The following is an 18270-nucleotide window of genomic DNA, read 5'->3' as shown; positions in this document are numbered from 1 at the left end:
TCACTGGCTCCCAACAACTCCCAAACCACCTGGGAGAATTTCTGGAGAGTGGATCCAAGCCAAAATCAGGCTAGGGACCATCCTGGTTGTGTGGATACACCAGCAGCAGCCAGTGCCTGGGGATATCCCATGGTAATAATCCATTTGTTAGCAGAGATATTTTCTTTGTATGATGTGTATGTGATGGAGGAGGATGAGCAGGTTTCATATCTTGCCACCTTAACTATCAGTGTGGAGCAGCTTTGGAGCATCTGAAGGTATCTGCTTCTGTCCAGCATCTACTCAGGGAGTTTGTCTCCCTAAATGTGAAGGCACCACAGCTGAGTGCCTGAAGGAGGCTGTGTGAGTCCCTCCTGTTGAAAAGCTCCAAAGGGAAAACCACCTCCCTTTGAGCCATCCCTGCCTGCTGCATCTTCTCTGATTCATCACAGATGGTGGCAGTTATTGAAACCTGAATCACACTTGCATGATGCTAACCCACCTCTGATTGCAGCGTGAATGAGGAACACAAAAGGAGGAGGGAAAGGAGCAGGAGAGAGTGGAAAGCAAACTACAAATTAAAGGCAAATCATAATGTTGGTTTAGGCTATTGTGCAAATGAGGGTGGCTCAACTTTCTGCTGTGCTGGGAAACTGAGAGGCCAACCATAGTGCCAGAGATTTTCAGGGTAGCAGCTATAAGATCCCTGCTTTTTGTCCTATTAGGGATCCACAATCCTTGTGGATTTCTGTTTTTCTGTCCCACCACTGAGGAGCCTGGGAACCAAAGGAAAAACACACAGGGGCAAACCTGGTCAAGGGCTCTCAGAAAATGGTTATGAAAGGACTGAATCTAAATCCATGAATGCTTTACCAGCATTCAGTAACCACTAATTCTAGTTTCCTCTATGAAATACATCAAAAGTAAGCTTCTTCTCCATCAATCAATCATCTCCCCAAAGTTGGAAAGAAACCTTGACAGCAAAGAATGGTTAAACTGAACAAGCAAAAAGCAACACGTTCTTCAGAACAAAGCACGTACTTTCCTGACTGTAGGGTTTTATTCATGTGCTTCCAGCTCACTCCAAACACAAACTTATCACCCTCGTTTTCGTGTGCCAAATCAATAACAGCTTGTGCGGGGATTGCGGAATGCAACATCTGAAAGCCTCTCATACACTTTACTGAAGTAAAGGACTGATAATAATTAATAGCTGCCAAGGACATTCAGCCTTGCTGAGTGATTGTTAACATGGTTTTCCCCTGGACTGACAGTTTAGACTGAGCCTTTCCAATTTTCCTGGACAGTGCATGCAGAACAGGAGACTTTTCTGCGTTTTTGTGGACAATGCCTGGCAGAAGTTGAAGAAAACATCCCATGAAACCCTTGGACTGAAAAGCTTGTTGAGAACTGGGTCTGCACCTCTTCTGAAATCTTTTCTCCAGCTGCACTAGGAAGGCACAGCTTTCCCACCCGTAAGGACATCCGGGCTTGGGTAGGTGAAGCAGCCCTGGACAGGCTTTCAGGTCACAGGGGAGTATCAAAACACTGCGTGCCAGAGGCTGAAGGATTTGTTCCAGATGGTTTCTGCTTCTTGCTCTCATTATTCAACTGCTCTGAGAAGGTTAGAAACCTTAGGAATTACGCCTGGATTGTAAGATGCCTTTATTCCACAGTCATTCTGGAGCTGATCCTAAAAGCGATGCTTTTGGGAGCAACAAGTCTAATAACATCACACAGCACAGTAGCTGAAGGAAGCAAGAGAGCTGAAGTTCAGCTCCTGGCTCGGCAGCTGACTTTTGTCAGCTCCTCTCAGACCAGAGGAGGCAAGTTTCTGAAACCTCCCCAGCATTAATTTTTTCCTTGGGCCATCTGGAGCTGGGAGAGCTGCAGAGTCAGAGGGCACAAAGCCCCTCAAAGGCAGCGGTCTCACAGAAGAAGGATTAGCTGGCAGGAAGCCAGGAAAAATAAATGACCCTGTCTCCAAATGCCTCCCAGGTAAATTTAGGCTCTTTAACATTTCTCAGCAGGCAGATGTTTTCACTTCATCACTTCAGCTTCGGTTGCTGCTTCAATTTTTCATCAGAAATGCTTGTGACAGCATGGGACACACCTCAGTGGGACACAGTACAGAGCAGTGCTCCAGCATCTGCATTTTCCTGGTGGTTTTCTCCCTTTCATAAACCACAGGTGCTCCTTTGGAGGTGCCAATGCTTATGCTTGGGCAGCTGGAGGAAAGATCTTCAAACAGGTTGAGTTCCTTGGTTTTCCCAGAGCTGTGTGGTCAACCCCAGGCTGTAGGATCGAGATAAGGGATCAGATCAAGCTCTGGCTAAATGTGATCAAGGAAGCTGTAATGGGAAATACATGCCCAGCAGCCAGGGGATGCTGGCAGGATGCAACTCTAGTCTTTGGATGAGTTACTGGTAGAGAAAGTTGCTTGTGGCAGGGCCCAATCTACTTCATATTCCCAGCAGTCAGGGAGACCAAAATCCAGTCTACACAAATGCAATTTAGTCCATTAGCAGACATCAGAGAAGCTACCTGCCTTGACAAAACCCAGCTGTGTTTTTAATTAAGCAGGGATACCTCAGAGTGTCTGTTCTAGCCACTGCGGCTACAATCCCAAATCCCCACAACAAATTACCTCCCCTTCTCGCTGCTAACAGATTTACCTGTTTATCTATCACTGTTTGCCAAATGCTGGAGCACATCCTCACACAGAGGTGTTATTGGAGCCACCACCTGAGATTTGTTTGAGCAGGGCTTGTGGGTTTTGGTTCGTAGACATAAAGAGTCCACTTACAGCCTGAAGGGCAGGAGTTTCTTTTTAAGGGTAAACAGAAGAGGTTGGTGGGAGTTCAGGCATCCCTCTCCTTGTATCTCTTTGCTGTTCCTGGTACCAGCAGCTGAAGAGACTTCCCTTTGCTCCTGATTCCCAGGCAGAAGTGAAGGAGTGCCACAAGCAGGCGGGTGCTCTTGCAGATTGGCTAAGGCAGGCGTTTGATCCAGGGCCGCAAATGAAAGTTGCTTTACCTTAGCTGGATCAGCCTGCTTGTTTGTGCTATAACTGAAGCACTAATACATAATACCCGGGCTGGAGCTAAACCAGCTCCTGTGGGTATGAGCCACAGCAGAGCCACAGCAGCAGGGAGCTCCCTGCCAAACCCTCTGCAAAGCCAGGGAGTGCTCAGGTGGTCAGTCCTGCTGGGCTCCCCAGCTCCCATCTGTGGACCTGCTCTTGGTTTTCTTCCTGAGCAATGAAACAACAGCACATTTCCCTCCCTGGCTGTTTTTTGAAGGCCCTCTCCTTGTTGCCATCCTGCCCCCCGAGCCGAGGGTGACAGCTCAGGAAGGCGGCGTCCAGCTGCTCTGACCTTCAGGCAGCAGCGCAGGGCAACTGCTCTGTCGGGAGAGTCAAAGGGAAGTAAATCCTGATCTGCTCACTCTCAGGTGAATAAGTACACAGTAAAATGACATTTCCAAGGTCCCAAACCACAGCTTGGACCTGGGTGGCAACTGATCTGCAGGAGACGCGGTGACAGTCCTTTTCCTTTCTGCTTAGTTTAAAAATAAGCATTCTTGCCGCTGCAGCCCCAGCACCAGTCAGGGTTCATTGCTTCCCAGCTGTCCAGTTTCACCCTTGCTGGCAGGCAGAGGGATAATCCTGCAGTCATCTGTCCTGCCAGCACCTCTCTCTGACATGCTGGAGCTCCCTGCTGCTCCGTGCTGCTGCACCACAGTGGGGAGGGTCCTTGGGTGCTGAGACCCTTCCACCAGAGCCCTGGGGAAGAGTGGAGTGAGTGCTTTGCCAGAACTGATGCAGGGCTCCATGTTAACTGGGAGGTGGCTGTTTCCAGCTTTGGCTGCAGGGATGGCTGGGTTGGAGTGGCCTCCATGTAGGGTTGAGTTTCCATCCCTGCTCACAGAGGGAAAGGCGAGCAACCGCCTGCTGCCCACAGGGCCAAGGACAGACACAGCATGGACAGCTTGGGAAGAGACCTGGCATGGGTTTGAGCTTGGCTGAGGCTTGGCATGAGTGCCTTCAAGGGAAAGCCACGTGCTGCTGCAGCAGGTGGTGGAGCTGGTAGCAGGATGATGGCACCTTCCTCCATGCCAGACATACTGGCAGGTGTCAGTCATTGCTTCTGCCTCTCTGTGCAACAGGGAACACATCCCCTTATTCTCAAGTGGTGTTAATGGAAATACAGGAAATTAGGAAAAAGTTTTTCCCAGAAAGGGTGATAAAGGTCTGGAATGGCCTGCCCGAGGAAGTGGTGGAGTCACCATCCCTGGATGTGTTTAAAACAAGCCTGGATGTGGCACTGGGTGCCAGGGTTTAGTTGAGGTATTTGGGCTAGGTTGGCCTCAGTGATCTTAAAGGTCTCTGCCAACCCAGTGATTCTGGGAATTCTGTGAATTCAAAGGTGCCTCAGCTTGGAAACCCAGAGGCACAAAGGATTTGGAGTCTGCAGGAGATGAAGAGGGGGTTGAATAAGAAAGGACAGAGTAGCAGGGACACAGACTGGCTCTTGGGAAAGGAGGCAGAGCAGGCAGGGGCAGCTCCTGGCAGGGGCATGACCTGGGGTGGGTGGAAGTGCTGACTGCAGGAGGCTGGGGCCACAGGGTGGACAAGGACAGAGGGGACACTGGATGAGGAGACAGAGTGGAAGTGGCAAGCAGGGCACAGTGAGGGACTTTAAGCAAGGGCTGGGGCCAGGAGAAAGGAAGGGTCGAGTGCAGAGAAGGGCAAAGACTGCAGAAGGTGAAAGGTGTGCAATGGGGACAAGGAAAGGCACTGGCAAAAACAAGTCTTACCCTTACAAATAATGTTTTCTATTTTTTTCTGTTAAAGCCTTTTTATTTCAATGGCTGTTCATTTTTTTCCTAGATTTCTCTGCCCATTCTTCCCCTCCTGGTCCTTGACCCTCTTGGTAATTGCCCTTCAGAGTGTTTGCTAATTTTGTCTCTTGCTCTGCCAGTACGGCTGTCATTGCAGGCATTGTGCCGTGCCCTCCGTGGAAGGATGTGGAGATAGCAGTCTGCACCTACAAAGGCTGCTCTCACCTCTGCTCTGGCAAACAGCTCAGAACTCCCTGCCTGCAATTATCCTTTGGTTCTTCTCCCTGTCCTCTTCCATTCCTCCAGCTTTGCTTTTCCCGTGTGTTTTCCGCAGCCTGGCTCCTCTTCAGCTTCATTTCCCCACCTTGAGCTGAGTCTATCCCTATCCCTGCCATCACTTGCAGCACTTCTCCCCCTCACCCAGGCCAGGGAAGGGAGTGGTGTGACAGAGAGGATGTGAAGAGCATCCACTGCAGATCTCTGTGGTCATGGCTGAGGTCAGGGAGCCAAACATTTATGGTTTGTGCGTAGGTGTTATGTAAATAACAGCAATTATTCACTGTCAAAACCTCACAGCTGAGCCAAAACTCAACCATTTTTGCTGGACTGCTCACAGAGGCTGCTACTTCTAAAGGCTCACTTGCAGCCAGACTTTAGCTTTCCTCTCACAGATGTAGGGTTCTTACTGCTATTAAAGAAATGACATTTATAGTCAACTTGTCACACCATCTTCTCCTGCCATGAAAGCCGTGATCTTGCTAGCTATGGTCCAAAAAACATATTCATTTTTTTATGTGAATATGTGAATTTTTGATTTTTTTCAGCCTGTTACAAAGTGGCAACAGTGGCCTGAAAGTGCATGAGCACAACAGGGTCTGTTCCTGGGTCTGTTCAGGGCATTTGAAGGGCTGTCACTGAAACGAAGGGAAGCATCTCCCCATACACTCAGCAGGTTTTAGAGCTTCTTGCACTGAGGTGTGTCAGGCTCTTGTACTGCTCACCCTTTTGTTTATGAAATCCTGTGTGGATAAGAAACTGTATTTTGACTACACAGGAGGAAGTGTCCAAAATGTTTGAGTAGTTTCAGTGGAGGCAGACACTCGGCTTACACAAAGATGGCCTCATTTTCTTCCTTTGGACTAGAGATTTGGAAATGGCATTGGCTCTTCAAAAGCCAGCGAAACCTACCTGCAGCTGCATTCACTGAGTAAACAGCAAATGCTTCAAAGGGTGACAGAAATCCATCAGGAGTTGTGACACCTTCTGACGACCCTTCACCTACCCCAGGGGCAAGGTGGAGGGTGGAGTTCCTTCATTATACCCAGATCCCCAGGAAAATCCCTGAGTAATCCCCATCCATACACCCTTTGCAAGAACGCTCCTCCATCCTCCTTCTGCCATCACATGCAGAGTAATCCTCCTTTTCCTGCGTCACCCCTTTGGTGATCCTTCTTATTCCTCAGGATCACATGCACAGCGACCTCCCCCTCACACTGGGCTGGGGTGAGCAAAACCCTCCCCTTCCACACGCTGCAAAGAAAGCCTCTTCTTTGGTTCAGGAGTTTAGATATCCTTTCTTTCACCTTGATGCCACGAAACCCCTCTTCTCTGAGTGGCACTAACTGCAAAGGTGGTGTTTGTTGACTTTTCCAGCTGACTTTTGCCAGCTCTTTGCCTGGATAACCTTTCCCACTCACCCTCCTACTCCTCCGAGGCTGTGAGCAAGGCAGAACTGCTTTTTCTCCTCTGTCACAGCATGGGGACACAGTGAAAGGACAGAGCAGGACCAGGTGGCCCTGCCAGCACACCCCAGTCCTCATGCCCTTGCAGCACACAGAGATCTTTGTGCTCCAAACCAGGGTGCTGCTTACTCACAAGGGAAGCCTGTGCGAGCTTGTAGCCTCAGGTAAAGAGCAGCATTTTTTCAGAGTGAGAAACAGAGGGGCAAAGCAAGGGAAAATGCACTGTGAGATTGACTCCCACACTACATAAAATCCCAAAAATGTCAGGGTTCACAGACCCTCTTTCTCCCCACAGTGTCACAAACCCCACTGCAGCCAGCACAAGTCCTGAGTGCCCAAGGAAATAACTCTAAGCATTCACCAAGCAGCTGACCAGAGGAGAATAAGTGAGCTCAAAAGCTGCTGGCTTCTAGATCTTTATTATCCTGTGACTCCAGTGGGGCAGCAAAATTGGGATGGAGATGCTAAAACCCAAAAGTGATGGTGGTTTGCTTATCTTTCCCTTCCTCTCCCCAACACCCGTACAGGAGCCTCTCTGTGCCTCTCCCAGTGCAGTTTCTCATTCGGTGGAGATGACTTAATCTAGAAAGGGTGATGAGAAGGAGAAAGATTTAAATCAAACCCGATTACTGGGGCTTGATAGGCTTCCCTGGCAAGCTGTTCTGGGACTGACCCAAAAGTTGTCAGCTCACTGCCTGCTCCCTTGACAACGCTGTTCAGGAGCCTTGTGAAATGCAGGCGTCCTCTGAAAGCTCTTCTCAGCTGCAAAAACCTTCCCCCTGGCAGTGGGCAGGTGGGCACCAAGGGTCACCAGGAGCATGAGGAGTGTGTGGCTTTGAGGCAGCCCTTTGGCTATTGCTGGGCAAACAGGGACAGAAACAGCTCCAGGAGTGCTTTGTCTGAGACTCCAGAAATGGCATCCTCTCACTGCAGCTTTGGGAGTAATCCACTCCAGCCTGGCTGTGAGATAATCCTGCCAAGCCATTCCATGTGCTCAGCCACCATTCCTGACGTTGGAGCTCTCCCAGGCCATGTGGATGGCTCATGGTGGCCACAGGGACCTCAGGGCAGGCACCAGGCAGGATCCAGTCTGTACCCACTCCTCATCCTGAAGAGTGGGGTCTGGCCTGGGGCTTGGAACAGGGAGAAGGTGTCACCACATCCCTGTCATTGGCCATTGCAGGCACCACCCTCCACGGCAGGCATGTCCCTCCTGGCAGAGGCAGGAAGCAAACCCCTAACTTTGGAGCTCACAGAGTTTATGGAAGGGGTGGTAGGAGATGGTTATGACCGTAGCAGAGACCTAAGCCCAGTGGTTTGGAGATCCCATCCAGTCTCCTGCAGGAAGAACAGATGTCTACAGGCACAATAGGAATGGCAGAGGAATGACAAGCCCAGGGGTAGCTGCAGAATGCTGCAGTGGGAAAGTTCTGTGTCTCAGACGCAGCTACAGCAAGGTCAGCTAACACTGGCCAACACCTAACCCCCCCAGGGGGAATACAGGCCATTAAAAATGACAAAGAAACACTTCAGACATTATTTTGAAACGAGCCGATTACACCCTTCTTCTTCCTCAACTCAGCCATAAACACAGCTATGAAATCAGATTGTGTTATAAATATTTTCTTTAAAAAGGCACTGGGCTAAAGCAACATGAGTGATTTACCCTTATTAAAAAATGGAGAGTAATAAAGTAAAGCTGTAATAATATAACAAAAACACTGACTAATATCTGTGAAAAATTTGGAGGGCCAGAGAGAGAATGAGCTATTGTGCTTTGTGGCGGGTGGGGTGCTGGTGAAGTGTTTGTGGTTAGGACAAAGACACTGAATTTTGCAAGCAGTCAATGAGTTTTAGGGTTTGCTTTCTGCGGGCTTCCTGCACCAGTGAGGAAATTGTTCAGGCTCAAGAAAGGCAGACTTTTATTGAACTCACTAGATTCTCTTTTGAGGGTCTGCGTTTCTCTTCTTTCTTTCTCTCCTTTCCACCGTGCCATTGATAAGATGTATTTTAATATCGCAGAGAGAATAGCAGTGACAAAGAGCTCCTTGTTTTCAGGTTGTGCTAAATCTCTTACTGCAAACCCAACAGCACTTGCCATGTTACCTTGCTGAGCTGGCTTTGTGCACGGGAGCTGGTGAGACCTGGCTGAGGAAAGGCTGCGTCCGTGAAAACCCCAGTGAAGTAAAAGTTCAAAGGAGGAGAAGGGAATGGGAGATAAGAAAGCTTCAAATCTTTGTTTAAAAGGAAAAGAAAATCTGATTAAGATGTGCTGGCTAACTGAAAACACATGGGCCTGAACATCAAAAGGTTCGTAATTCGTACACGTGCTGTAGATAATTATCAGTTTAACTTGATACTTCCTACAGCGACAGAACTGACGTCAGGCAGCTCTGGCGACCGACTTTCAAACCAGCCCCTGACACCAAGTGAGGGCCCTGATGTTCCTTTCACTGTCCCTTGTGTCCCTGCGCCAAAAACCTGCCTGGATCCCCTCCTGGCTGCCCTGAGACCCCCGAGAGACCAAGAGAGGAGCCAGTGCCTCTCCATCACTGCAGAGAACCTCTGGTAGATCCCCTATCCTGAAGTGAAAGAGCAACGATAGGTAACCTAATTTTAACGGAGAATCTCTCAAAACATGGCCTAGAAAAAAATTGTCAAACTCTGCTTCCTCCAGTCCACTGCGATCTGGGGATGGCTGCAAGCTGGCTCCTCCGAAATCGCCCCTGTGCTGCCAAGCAGTGGGGTAGGAGGGGCAGCTGGTGGCCCATTCCTGCCCTGGCTCTCCTTTGCCTGCCTGGCTGGTGGGAATGGTGCAGCAGGGCCAGGCTTGGGGACACCAGGGGCCACGCACACGACCTGGCTGCCCCGCGGCCACCGCGCTCCCGCGGCACAGCTTGGAGCTGACCTGCAAACTCCCTGTGCACTTCCGAAGCCAGAAGGTTGGGGCAGAAGGTGGGTAATGAATCCCAGATTTTTCCAAGAGAGTCACGTGTAGCATAAGAATAATGTGACTTCAGGGAATGGCAAAGCAAAGCATTTTCTTTCCGTATCCAGGAGACTTCTGTTGAGTCCCAAGCTCTCCCCAAGAGCTGAAATGCCCTTCTGTCTGCCTGTCCACGGGAGGGAGAGACAGAGACAGGGCGTAGGCAGGGAGAGGTCATGTTTTTGTTACAGGGAAAAAATTCAAAAGCCTGCTGCTGAAATATTCCTAATCCCTGTGACTCTTTGTATGGCGGAGCTGGGAATTTTCTCGCTCTCTCTCCCCATGAGTAGCCCCACGACTGTTTCCTTTCATGAAGAGCTCCGTGTGCCTCCTCCACAACCCCAAGACCACCACCTCTACATTCTTTTTTAATTTAAGGGTTTTATTGCTTCAAGGGAGGAGGGGGAAAACACTAAGAATTACAACCTCCCACTGGGCACTCTGTCATTACCCCATCCTTGTGGAACATGCTTTTTTTTTTTTTTTTTTTTTTCATGCACTTAAATAATTTATTTAGTGGACAGCAAATGGCATGTGAGGCTTTGAGGTCTATGAGGAATGAAGCCTAACCTGCAAGATGCTTTGGTAAGTCAATTGTTTACAGTAAGCACAGCAATCCACTAAACATCCTTCTGAAGGCTCCTGAGGATCAGTTTGAGGCCAGTAAAATAGCCAGGATTTTTGTGTGTGGAGGAATACAGTTACAAATACTCCCTCCTGTCCATGCCAAAACTGAAATGCAGGCAGGCAACACCTTGAGAGAAAGCCAGTTCACTTTTTAGCAAAGTGGATTCACACTCTGTTGAATATTAGATGCACACAGACTGACCTCTCTCCCCTGGAAGTTCAGTTCTTCCCACTTGGTGATCAATCTGACTTCAAACAGCACAAAGTACCTTGTGTTTATTTTAACAAAATGAGCTCCAAACCCAGAACTTAAACCTATTCCTACAATGCTGTTTTAATTGCCTCAAAATGCTGACAATAAATTTACATTTTAATTAAGGTTAATGAATTATGCATGACTGTGAAGCACTTTCTGTATAAGTAGTAGATGAACACAGGGACAGGTATGGTGTGGATTGCAGGGATTCATCCTGACAGTACAGGGAAAAGGCAATAATTCAGGAAAGGGATCACTCCAGGCAGGCAGCAAAGAGTGAAAATAGTCCTGTGACAAGATAAATTTGTATTATGATGCCTGAGAACTGAGTCCAGCTTCTCCCTGTCACAACAACACAACACTGGAAAATCACATCACTGGAAGTTTACCCCTCCTGAACACATTTGGGTTGTATATGTAGGAAAAGTGATGGCAAAATGAAAAATATCTGCCATTCCCAGCAGGGACATGCAAACACCAAAGTGACTGTTGGTGTTGCAGACTCCCAGGATTTTGCCATGTTTTGGCAGCTCATCTGTCACAAGTGTCACTCATCCCCACACAAAACCATAGCACTGCTCTGAGGAGGAGGAGACAGGAAGAAGTCAGATTTTCTGGATGCAATTTGCAATTGTGAGTACATGCAGACAGGAATCTTGGAAAATTAAACCACTGAGGGACACCCTGGACCTCCACTGGATGCTTGATTTGTGACTACTTTGGGGATGTTTTACATCAGGAGTTCCTAGCAGCAGGAGGGGGAGCAGAGCATGACTGTGAAATTATTTGAGATTTCTCTACCACTTCTGCCTCTCAGAGCTTTGACATTCAAAACAGTTTCTGTTTTCAAGCAAAAAGATGTGAAAGGCAAGAAAAAATATTAAAACCACCAGGGCAAAAAACCCAAATAATTGTGTCTGATTGGCACCACCGTGTCTTTGTGTCAAACTAATTTGATTGAGTTCCTTGACTTTCATATTTTAGCTGTTTGCTTTGGCGTGGTGATAGCAAATTCCTTCTTCAGCTGCAGTGGGATGAGTGCTCCAGCCCTTCTTGGTGTGTTGCTGGAGGCATCGCCCTCCCATCCTTGTCTGAGGGGGCACAAGGATACCTTGGAGATCAGAGAAGTGTCACTTGAGCCTCGTGGTGAGGACAGGTTGTGACCTTGGCATGGACAAATGGATTTTGAGTGAATATATAGGATGGTGAATATATGGGATCATAAACAAAACAAAGGACAACAGTCTTAGTCTCCTCTTTACACAAATGGAAGGCTTGACAGGTCTGATACTAACAGCATATGTAGCTTCTGTTATGCAAAGCTGACTGCAACCAAAGAAATGAAAGATTTACTGCAGTACAGAAGTGTGGGAAGTACTTTAAAATAATTTAAAATGTGAGGGAAAGCCAAACTTGAATGTTACTGTTACTTTCACCTTTAATATGGTGAACTCAGCAAAAACAGAGCTCAGCACCACAGGACTCACACAAGTTGTGAGTCCTGCACTGATTTCTCCCTTTCTCAAGGTACACAACATAAAGCTGCTGCATCTTTCCAGACAGGTGTTCTTAGGAAGTTGTAGGAAGCAGTGAGGATGTTGTATGGAAGATGGATGTTGTATGGATGTTGTATGGCCAGAATTTGGGCACTGCTGCTACCTCATGGCCCATTAAAAATTATCTGTAATGGCAGCCATGCCTTACTGGCAAAACCAAACCTTTTATTTTTATATGTTGCAGACAGACATAAGGTCCTTTGCCAATAACTCTGTCCTAAAGCTTCACAGTTCAACTCCAACAACGAGGTCACTTCATGATTGAAGAGGTCTGAATACATCAGAATTTAAGAAAGTATTACAAAATACTTCAGAGGGCTTTGTTTTTCATTTCCACATCCATCAGCTCATCAACAACTCTAAAAGTTTTATTTGTGGATATTTTTTACTAAGCATATAGTAGTTATCTCTTTAAATTAAATAGCTACAACATACTATCTATTAACTACATATAGGCCACTGAGCAGCCACCAGGAGAAATTTTTATCTGTTTCTAACTTTATCTGCAGTCAAGCTCATGACCTTCAAGCCTGTCAGTTTAGTCCTTAGCCAGCTCCCTCAGTGGGACTCTGTGCTTGTTTCTCTTTTCCTCCTTGAATTTTCCTTTTGTGTATGTGTGTGGTCCTGGTGACATTCAAGAGTAGTTTTAACTGTTTCAGCCAACAGAAGGTAACATCCCTAATGTCCCTTTTGAACAGTTGCTCTCCTCAAGGCTGGCTGTGAAAACACGTGGAAAGAAAACTCCTGAAGCTTTTGATGATGGAAGTGGTGGGAGGTGTGGCAGGCACATTCTTCTCTCTTTCAGGATTTTTCATAGAGGAACACAGAGGAAAGAAAGAGAAAACAATTGCTATTTCTGTTCCTTGTTTTTCCCATGTCGAATATGTTTGGAGAATTGTTTACCTGGGGTGATTGCTTGGTTGGATTCTGGTGAGGATTGTTTGAGCCTGATGGCCAATCCAACCCACCTGGGGCTGGATTCAGGAGAGAGGGTTACAAGCTGCAAGGTAGATATGGTAGAAAAAGTAGGTTTGTAGATTTAGTATCTCTTTTAAATAGTATATTAATGTACTATAGTATAGTTATAATAAAGAAATCATTCAGCCTCCTGAACTGGAGTCAGATATCATTTCTTCCCACCGGATTCGCCTGCATTTACAACAGGGAGGTTTCAACATCTCTGTTCCTCCACAGACCTCAAGGTGATAAGTTACTTTTTGATCTCAGTCAGAGTCTTTTGGGCTTCTGCCATGGAGAAAGCAAAAAAAAAAAAAAAAAAAAAAAAAAAAAAAAAAAAAAATCCCTATCCACTTTGAGCTGCTGATATATTTGCCTTTGTTTTGCTCTTTAGCCAAACCCTCCAGCACCAGAGGGGAAGGTTTGACTCACACCAGTGTGACTCTGCATTTCACACAGCACGGTCCACTTCGTTATTGTGGCTTTGCTTGGAGCAGACCATGGGGAAGAATCAAGATAATTCCTTCAGAGACAGAGAAATCCCTCCAGTCTGAGCAGGCTTAGCCAAAGGGAGAGGAGCCTGTCTGTCACCTTCTGTGCAGCTCCAGGTGTGGGGGGACCCTGCAGGACACTGCTGTAATGACCTTCACATCTCTTGATCCTGAAATGCCTCAGAAGATCTCCAGGTGAGCAGGGTTTTCAACCCAAAAAGATGGCATTGTCTAAAAGTTCCTCGAGTTCTTCCAGGCTGGTGCTGTGACCACTGCCCTGGGGAGCCTGTTCAGCGCCCAGCCATCCTCTGGGGGAAGAACCTTTTCTAATATCCAACCTAAACCTGCCCTGACACAGCTTCAGGCCATTCTCTCGGGTCCTGTCACTCACCCCAGAGCAGAGATCAGTGCCTGCCCTTCTTCTTCCCTTCACGAGGAAGCTCTAAGAGCAGTGGGGTCTCCCCTCAGCCTCCCCTTCTCCAGGCTGAGCAGCTGTACCTGCCTGTGGAAGGGAGCTGGATGAAGTGATTTTTGAAGGTCCCTTCCAACCCAAACCATTCAGTGACTCTAGAAATGACTCACACTTCCATGACTGGGGAAGGAGTACAAGGATTAGATAAAGAGATAATAAGAAAACAAGGAAGAAAAGAGAGTTTCTAATAGAACCAAGCAAAAAAAAAAAAAAAAAAAAAGTAGTTAGGATGAAGTGAAAGGCATTTCAGGTATCTGGGCTCATTAAGATCAGGTGGTCAGTGGAGAGAGTGTGGCCAAAACAGCTGGAAAACTGCAGGACATATTTCCAGCTATAAGGAAACTTTCAACAGAGTGCAACTGGAAGTACCCAGATGTCCAAGATAGTTACACTTATGGCTGAGAGAGACTGAAAGAAAATGTTTGACAATTTAGCCAAGCTGCCAGCTTGGTACAAATATATTTCTTGGCTGGGGGAAGAAACCTCACACCTAAATCTTTCATGGAAGTACAAGCACAACCTAATATGAGTTATAATTATTTTAATGAAGCCAAAGGGAGACATTTAAGGAGACAAAATTTATACCAGTTTTTGTGTGCTTGTGCTACAGCAAAGCAGGAAGAGGCCAGAGGCATTTGACTTGTCACACATGCAAAAGATATCACACCAAGTCAAAGGAAGATTATCATTAAAATAACAGAAGAAAATGAAACATAGATTTGCTCACATTATTTTGAGAAAGCTGAACTTATTCAAGGATATTGCTTTAACTGTACAGCCCAACCAAAAGCCCCAGCTAAGCAGAGCTCTCAGCCTTGTTCCTGGCAGCTGTGATGTGCCAGGCAGAGCCATCTCCAGCCCAGCACACCCCTGCAGGCACCTGGGCTGCAGCTGTCTCACTGCCACCTTTGTGTGGATCTCTCTCTTGGGGTTCCTACAAATCTCTCCCAAGAGAGATCCTAAAGAGTCTTTGCTTCCCTAGCTTGAATGCAGCCAAAGAAGAGGTCTTTGAATGCTTCTGATTGTGCTTTCAAGGATGTTTATTTCTTCTTATCTATAATATTTTCTCTCTGACTTGCCATGGTCTGCCTAGTACAGAAGCCATAGTGGTCTGGCTGAGTCCTGGGCAGCTCCCACATTATCTACGCAAAACTATGTGTGTATGTTTACAATTTCTTCACCAATTCCTATAATCTATGTTAGACAGTGAATCTCTACCTTAAACCAATAGAAAAGTGCCACCATCACACCAGGACATGGAGGACAAGACAAAGAAGAAGACTAGGACACACCCAAATTCCTCCATCTTGTACCCCTGAATTACATTCTAAAAAACCCCAAAATTCTACTTTTCCACCCTGTGTCAATTCATCTATTACACTACTCAAACCCTTGTGACTTGTAACTCCTCATCCAGAATTGGCAGTTTTCCATGGGCTAAAATTGAAGCCACAGATGTTTTTGACTTTGTGCCAAGGTCTCCGAGACCCCTGCCAGGGTCTGGAGCCAGCCAGGCCAGCCAGAGGGATGTGCTGGACTCTGACACCTTTGCTGTACTCATTCCAGTGAGAGATGTCCCTGGCCATGGCAGGGGGTTGGAACTGGCTGATCTTTAAGATCCCTTCCAACCCAAACCATTTTATGATTCTTTTTTCTTCCCAGATAAACCTGGTGTTCTTCACCAGGGCCCTCCTGCTGACAGGGTGCTGCTCCCCACCTGCCCCAGATCTGCCACCCCCATCTCCCTCCATATCCCTACAAATGCCTCCATGTTCCTCCACCTCCCCAGGCTGCTCCACCCTGGGAAAAAGAGGGACCATTAAATCAATGTTCTGCTGGGACTGTGCTGCTTTTATCTTTCCCTTTCTGCAAAGATCAGGGAGGAATGCCAGGAGCAGCCAGTGTCACCCCCTTCCCGATGTGTTGGTGGAGCTCAGCAGTGTCAGCTGTCCAGCAGGATCATCCCTTGCAGATCCTGGCACTGGGATCTGTTCCTGTTTTTGGTCTCCCAGTACTCAGAGTGGGGTGCACCTGTAGTGCAGATGAGGAGCTGGTGAGAAGAGATACAGGCCAGTGTGCAGCGTGCCAGCTCAGAGGGACACAGCTCAAACAGCAAAATCAGATGCAAAGTAACTCATTTGTCCAGAGATAACCAAGCAGATGAGGGAGGATGGGATGGTTAGGTGCGGAGTCCAAGGAGAGAAATCAGACATGAGAGTTGCACTGCACTCTTTATCCTGTGTGGAGAGAGTTCTCATCCTAGTACTCACTCATCACCCTCTCCCTGAATGTCTCCTTCAAGCAGCAACAGGAGTGAGACTGAACCAAAAAGGGAGAAAAAGTTCTGTGGAAAAAAGGGTGCAGGGGTGGTCCCAGGGGGAAGCTGAACCTCCAAGCTGCAAATGGAGCACTCAGGAAATGCTTGCCCACAGAGACAGGTGGTTCCAGCAGGGATCAAGCAAGAGAAAGGGAAGGAAAAGCACTGTGTGCTTAACAGGATTAACCTGCACTGAGGAGTTCCCCAGCTAAATAAACCCTGCTACAAGGCACACGGTGGGGTTCTCACCTTGTCCAATTTCCCAAATTTGCCAAACCTGTGGTGTTTCTGGAAAAAGGCACTGGAGGCATGGGAACCACAGCAGACACGAGACAAGTGCAGAGTGAGCAGAGGCTGAAAGCAGCTACAACACCACACCATTCCTAAAATCCAGAGTGATTCCCTCGAGGCCTCCTAGGGGTGGGATTTATTTATTTTGTTTCAAACTGAAGATGCTGTTTGTAAATGGAAAACTGATGCAGGCTGGAGAACATGTTCAGCTGCATTTCTGTCCCTGCATTTCTGCTGAGATGGAAACAGATCTCTGACTCCTCAGGTGGTGTTGGAGGCACAGCTGGGTTCATGTCACCCACCCTGCTCACAGAGGGTGTTAGAGCTCTGAACTGGGCTGATATTATCCTGTGAAATGGGGAGTTGTACAGCTACTGCACCATACCTCTCTCCTCCTTCCCAACACCTTTCCCAGCTCCCCTCCGTTTTTGTACCAGCACTTACAGGGAAGAAACTGTGTTGTCTAACCCAGATTTGCACTCTGAATTACAAGGGGAGCATGTCAACAAAGTTCAGGAGGGAGGAACAGAGCAAGGGGAGTTCCTGAGGTGCTCAAGAATTGGAAAATTAGAGGAACGGAGCAGACAGAGCTCCTGAGATGCTTGGGAATTGGAAAATTAGCAGTGCACAGTTTCTGGGAGCATGAACAGGACTAGCTGGAGAGCAGAGGAGTCACATACTAAGAGCTCCAGCACTCTGTAGACCTCTGTAAGGGACTCTTGAACTTGAGTCTTTTCAACACTGTGGCTCTTCTCAGACAGTGCCTGGAGGGGTTGTCTCAGCCCAGGTGTTAATCCACAGAAATGCCAAATCCAGCTCTGATTCTGGACTGGAAGAAGGGAATGGTGTGAGGGATCTGTGCTCAGGGAAGGACTCTCAAGGCTCCTTCCAAGGGGATCTGCTTCTCTGGTGTTTCACAGCTCAGCTGAGCCTGTACAAGTGACTCCTGTGGTAGAGGGCATCTCCTGCACATTAAAGCCCTCCCTGTACCAGGCCATGCAGATTGCAGTGTAGAAATCCTTTAAATCATGTTGGGGAATTTTCTCACCGCCACATCTCCCTTTTCAGCTGAGGCATTTGAACTCTCTTATTTAATTCCCAATCAGAACTAAAAGGAGCAGAAGACAGAGAAGACAGGACAAAAGTCACAGCCCCTGTGTAAAAATGGATGGGTAGATAAAGCATCTTGAAACTGGGGCGGGGAAGAGAATGCAGGAAGAGAGAGAGGAAGGAGATGTGCATATGGAGTTGTCAAATGGACAGAAACCAAGAGAGATGGGAGGAGCAGGGAACAAAAGTGGCTTTGTTGAGGGGAGCTGGTGAGAGTCCTGGGAGCAGGGTGGAGCAGACGAGGGGTACAAAAGCAGCTTGTGGGGCGAAGGCATCCCTGCTGTGGGATGCCAGGTAGGTCTGCAGCCAAGTGTGGCACACACAGACCTGTCCAAGACACACATGGACAAATATCAGCCACTAGGGAGGAGCCTTGGTGTGTGAAAGTCCCTCAGAGTTTTGCAGTGGAGCTCAATAAGAACCAAAGCTGGACCTTCCTCATATTTTTGCAGGAATGTTCAGGTTCCTTTAGGCTTCAGACCCTGGTGCAGAGGAGTGGGAGGGCTGTTGCTTGCTTGCTTTGATCTAGAAGCAGTTCCAACAACACAGAGCCTGGTGTGGACAGCAGAAACTCAAGGACTTACACTGAGGCAGGGAATTTGGTGGGACAGACGGAGGCACTTTGAGTCCTGTGGGAGAGAAGT

Source organism: Lonchura striata, chromosome 1, assembly GCF_050655825.1.
Source record: "Lonchura striata isolate lonStrDom1 chromosome 1, ASM5065582v1, whole genome shotgun sequence".
NCBI lineage: Eukaryota > Metazoa > Chordata > Aves > Passeriformes > Estrildidae > Lonchura > Lonchura striata.
Note: the sequence above shows the minus strand (reverse complement) of the source record.